Source organism: Buceros rhinoceros, unplaced genomic scaffold (genome assembly GCF_000710305.1).
Source record: "Buceros rhinoceros silvestris isolate BGI_N320 unplaced genomic scaffold, ASM71030v1 scaffold13719, whole genome shotgun sequence".
NCBI lineage: Eukaryota > Metazoa > Chordata > Aves > Bucerotiformes > Bucerotidae > Buceros > Buceros rhinoceros.
The window spans coordinates 3,017-8,933 of NW_010429831.1; positions in this window are offsets into that span (position 1 = coordinate 3,017).

Consider the following 5,917-nt stretch of genomic DNA (forward strand, 5'->3'; position numbering starts at 1 on the left):
TTTAGATAAACAGAACAAACTGGAAACCTGGAAAACAAAATGTTCTTAAAGCAAGAAATTCTTCTGAAAATAAGAAACTGGATAGTATTCTGCAGTAATCCCTCTTTATTTCATTGTCAATTTTTAGTTCTTTCTGCAGAATACTATCCAATTTCTAAGAATTTAGATCCCGCTTTTCTGCAGGATTAACACAGACCTCTGCCTTGCAAATGTTAATCCTACATCTCAATCTCGTCAGACTACAGAAGGCGCACTCTCAACTTCGTTCTTTACATTTCAGATGTCTTCCTGTAACAATAAGCTTTAAAGATTAAGTGTATGTCAACACAGCTTAAATTTATACATACATAAAGTTTTATTGCCATAATCACAAGGATCTACTGAACCCAATCTTTATGGCTGCTTCTGAAAAAACATAGCCATTAATAATTACCCTAAAAATTCAGAAAAATATGCCAGTTATTTAGAACAGTCACTCTTCTGGTTTTTTCCCACTTAAATATCAACAATGCTTGTATTCACTGCAGTGCTGAAGCTGATGAAAGGAGAACATTTTAAACAGTAACCCTTAAAATGTTGCTCCATTCCATTCACAAATGATGAGACAAATCAAATTTTGATATATTGTTCACTGTCACATAAAGATACTTACATAAGAGAAAATCAACCGCTTCGGTTACAGAAATTACTATTTTTTCAAGTCACAGTTATCATAACATTATCAAATCTTCTCTGTTTCACTGCATAAAGATACAAAGTCCAGCACATCTTTTTAAATAGTGAAACAGTCCTATAAAAATCAGAAATCTCTCTTCCACCTCTATTAATCTCCAATTTGAGAAAATGAACAGCCATTCATACAATATGGGACTGCAAAATTCTCTTTGATATGCTAGACAGATAGGAAGGAAGCTGAAAGAGCTCCCGCAGTTAAACTGCCTTATTACCAAGGAACTTGTTCTGCTCTTTGTCTTAAAGAGCACGAGTGGTTTGCTGGGGGCTGAACTCCGTGGGCTGGAGAGGACTGACAGCCTCCCTTACGATGCAGAGCAGGTTATGCACAGGTTCACCCTGTTTAGTCGCAATTTCCCATCTCTGTCTGAACTAAAGAAAGACGATAGGGCAGTAGGTTCTGTGGGATGCAGTGGTGCCACCCTGCACATTCACCCTGGCACCACGCCAGCCACATCTGCCCCACCGCAGAGAGGCTCCTTATATGTGCGCTCTTGCTTGGGCAAGGGCACCAGAGCACAAACTCCGGTATTTTAGACTGATGTGAGATCTGTGAGGATTCCACCCTTGCAGCTTTGAACAGACTGGAACAATAAACGAGTTCCCAGGACAGAAGCTTCTGGAAGACTGACTGAATCGTCAAAGGGTGCATTGTTCGGGAGCGCACTCTTCCATTCCTGGGCTGGAATACCAATGTGACGGCGGGACCGGGTCGAGCAGGGCAATGGCAAATGAAGGGCAGGAGGCAGCACGCCGAGCCTGCGCTGGTGCACACTGACCTCCGGTGGAACACGCTGCACCGAGCAAGAACCCATGCGACGGGAGCCAGGCAGAGCCGGAATTACTGGAGGAAGCGTCTGGGGGCAAAGACTACTAACGCTGTCACCAAAAACACAGGGACAAAGCTCTGCTGCTCAGTCTTCATAAATACTAAGGAGTTTTGTCTTAAACGGATTTTTCCACTTTTGCGGAAGTTTCCTGGGAGTCTCAAGAACCATTACATATATTATAACCAGAGATTGATCTCAGCATGCCTAAAGGTGCGCGGGACGGCCTGGTCCTAGCAACGCTCTTTGGATAAAGACTCCTCACAGAAATGTAAAGACTCACTGTCATCTACAGACCAGAAACCTGTCCAACCAGAATGAGCAGGTACAATCAGACACAAATACCTGACAGTTACCACCTGCCCCGCTGGGCGTTTCCACTTCTCAGGGAGCTGCAGTAACCGACTGAACGTGAACTCCTGTATAGTGCCACCCACAACCAAACACCAACTGACGTTACTGCTGAAAGCGGCTTTAGGCAAGTTCACAAAGGATTGGGAGAGCAGCTCTCACCAGTTTATACAACAGTGGAGAGCCTGGGGAGGTCCAGCTGAACGAGCAGTGACTTCCAGCTGAAGCGTGACGGGGTCGTAACTTATACTGAGGTACTACGGACACATTTCACGTCCCTACTCCCAGAGTAAACGGACACTAGTGGCACCAGCTTAATGGGACAGAAGGTGTTGACAGATAAAGGGGGGAGAAGTGAGAACTCTAAATGGATTTGCTAAGCATAACCAAATTCCTGATTTTGACCCTGTTTTGACTTCTTCAGAAAATGGCTACGTACTAATCTTATTTACACTGAATGCAAGGCCTGCGTTCCAGAGCAGAGGATCGGTCTTAGTGCTTAGGTGCGCTACAAACGGGAATCTGTCATTCACCTCCTGTGTTACTGTACAATGTAGTGGGGCCACCAAACTCAATTATGCCACGTTTTGCCAGGGCCACAGTTTAGGATGGGAAAATGGCCCTGGAAGCACCCTGCAGATAGCCTTGCTACCCCACTAAAACTCAAAGAGAACTTGCAGAGTTCGTGTCAAAGAGAAAGTAACAACCCCTGGGCAAGCATTCTTGTTTTTTAACCAGCTGGTTCCAGGATTGCGACACTTGGATTCTTACAGAACACACAAAGCTCCTACAGTGCAAAGTCTGTTGTCAAACTCTGTCTCTGGCTGTTTAAACAAAGTTGCTGGACCTTGCACTGAAGCAAATAAAGAGCATTCACTTACTGTCTTCTGTTATGAAGGTTGTGAAGGGATAGTCATTTCTACATGCTGACCAACAACAAAAACCTGGGAGGCTTCAGAAACCACCAAAGCTGCTTTACTTAGAGAACAGATCTAAATCCTTATACCCTCAGAGCTTGCAACAAGTTACCACATGTAGAATAACGACAGACTTAATAATAATGAGCCAAAAACACCTATGAAAACATAACCACAGCATTTTGTATTTATCATACACACAGGATCAGATCCACAATTAAAATTTTGCTGTGTGTCAGCATCCCAGTGCGTCTAAAGGAAGATAAACACTCCGATTTTAAAGCTGTTACACAAACTATATGACGAATAGTTAACTGCTCAGCATGTTCCCTTAGGATTCAGTTACAGTATTTTAACGTTAATGTATCAACTGCACACCAGATGGAAATTTCACCGTTTCGTTTACTGCTAGTATCATTATTCACACATTTTCAGAGTACTCCTAGTCTCAGGAACGAGCACGTTCTTGAATGCCCCCCTTCTAAAGGCTATTTCCATATATGCTTACCATACACATACTCATCTACAAAAATAAAAATTCTTGACTCAGATGATTGTAAGACAAACACTTCTTAGAACAGCTTTTGCTCTCCTCATACCTGCTTGAACACTGACAATACAGGACAACTGAAGCAGGATGGCTTATTACAGGAGGCAATGAGAAACCACTGCTGCTGTGTGGAGACACATTGGCATCTACGCCTTTCAAAACTGAAGAAAACACTTTTTTTACAGCAAAACAAAAGGCAGAACTAGGACTAGTCTCAATCATATAAAGTCGCTGTGTGTGGAAAAATGCTAACAGCCCTCAGGTTGGACCCTCTGCTAGCAACGTCTGCCTGCCACCAGATCCCATTGCTGGCTTGTCATTTCCTTTTCAGCCACGCGTATGTTGCAGCCTGCCTAACTGAAGCAATTTCCTAACCAGCACCACTTCTGATTCCTACACCCCTGGCTCCTCAGTTACCTCTACCCTGAAGGCTCCCCTAGCCTCACTCCTTCCAAATTCCTCTTCCTTTCCAATGTCCTCCGACACTTGACTGACATGTTTCTTTCGACTTCCCACCCTTCTTCTCCCTTAGATTTCTCCTGTAGAACCGTCACATACCTGTGGACCATCCTACCTTATTCTGGGTCCGTTTTTCCTAAAACGAAGGGCCTTAACTGCTCCTTCAGTCCTGCTTATGGGCATTGCTGTCACTGCTACTTCCCTCTACCCTTTGTGTCTCAGGTACCTAAAAAAAGCCATCAAAACCCAACTAAAACTAAAACACACTAACAGAAAAGAAATAGTCCAGTGAAACTTTTGAAAGCAGGAACCTAAGACATACCCAGGACAAATGAGATAGAATTTGCAAAGCTGTACTCTGTCTGTCATTTTCCCTGACTCACCTTTCATTTTTCTCCTTTATAAATAGCTTGTTCTCTGTATTTATTGCTGTGTTCTTACAAGAGATCAAATTCAAAGGATTTTAAGACAGTTTTCTGTTCCTTAGTTTCTGAAAATGAAATGGAGATTTGTTAGGTTTTCTGTAGGAGAGGCAAGTATCTAATGCAGAACAAGTTATTTTGATTGCCTAAGATACTCACCAAGAAACTGCTGATAGCAGGAGCTGCTGTCTCTTAAAAAGCTGCACACATTCAGCTTCTTGCCTTTTTTCTTTTTTTCAAATAACCTTCATAAATTATAACCTGTATCTGGAATGCAGTATCAAAAGCTTCAGCCACTGCTGTGGGACATTCTCTGTGCCTACAGGCTTCCCAAAGTGTTTCTTGGAGAGCAATAATCAATTCCATGGGCAAATACCTCATTTTATACTCATCCTGGTTTGGGAAGTACTCTTACACACGAACCATAAAAAAAAAAAAAATTCCAGCCCTGCAGATTCACCTCTTTCTGCAAGCAAGTGGCTCAGAGAAGCCCTACCAGGTATCTTATGGCCAACACCTACATCATGGGACTTCAGCCCTCTGTGGGGCAGGGAGAGAGAGAGAGACTGCAAAACCCTCTAGAACACCGTATCTTCCCACAGGTACACAGAGATGATACTCTCGCTTAGCAAGAAAAAGAACAGAAGAAAACAGTCCAGGTAAAGAACGTCTGAATCACAGCAGTAGTCTCTCTCTCACCCCTTGGGTCTGGCTTCTCACTCATCACATCCATTTAAGGCCTGGCAGATGTATCGTGAAAATTCATTCAGAATATTTAGAACCCAAAAATGTAAAAAAACAACCAGACATGCTCAGTTCATACAATACAATGGAAAAAAGTATTTTTTCCAAACAAAGCCTAGAACCATATTTCTTCATATAGAGATAAAAAACAGAGTCTAAATTGCCAATTTTTTCCCAACAATCTAAATTTTCAAGACTTAATATCTTAATAATAAATGACTAAGCATTATAAGGTTTTTGTTTAAAAAGTGTTTTCACTTTAATGGGTTTAGTTAATAACATCATGAATGGTACAAAACTGTCCTTTTTCACATTTCCATACATTGTATTACGGACCACCTGAAAATCTGGACTAAGAAAGCATAAAGTGTCTCTTAATTAGCCCTAGCTTCATTTTGGCCATATGCAGAGTAATACGCAGAAAAACATGCATTTGTTACCAAAGACATGTTAATATTAGCTTAAACAATAAGATATGGCAGAATGTGCATTGCGTAATGCACAGCTACGTAATAAGGTAAGAGAGACCAAATGTCAAGTGTTGGCAACAAAACAGGAAATGGTTGATGACACACTGACATTTTGTGACTGTAGTACTAGCTTTTCTGTTTTAAAATTGTTTTAAATAGTAGTAAATATTTAAATAATATTTAAAATATATTTCCCTATGGAAATCATTTACTTGGAAGACAGCCTGTAAGATCTGACTTTTTAAAAAGTAGTATTTCATTTCGACAATACATGAATACAATACACGCCATAGAACTTCAAAGACCCTAAAGCCCTTAGCCATTTTCAGAAATGGTTTCTCAATCCAATTTTGTCTCTGATTTTTTGCTAGCAAAACTTTGGAAGTAGCATCTCAAAGAAAACTTGCCGTTAAGAGAAATATTGTATGTCAATAAAAGCAAACCC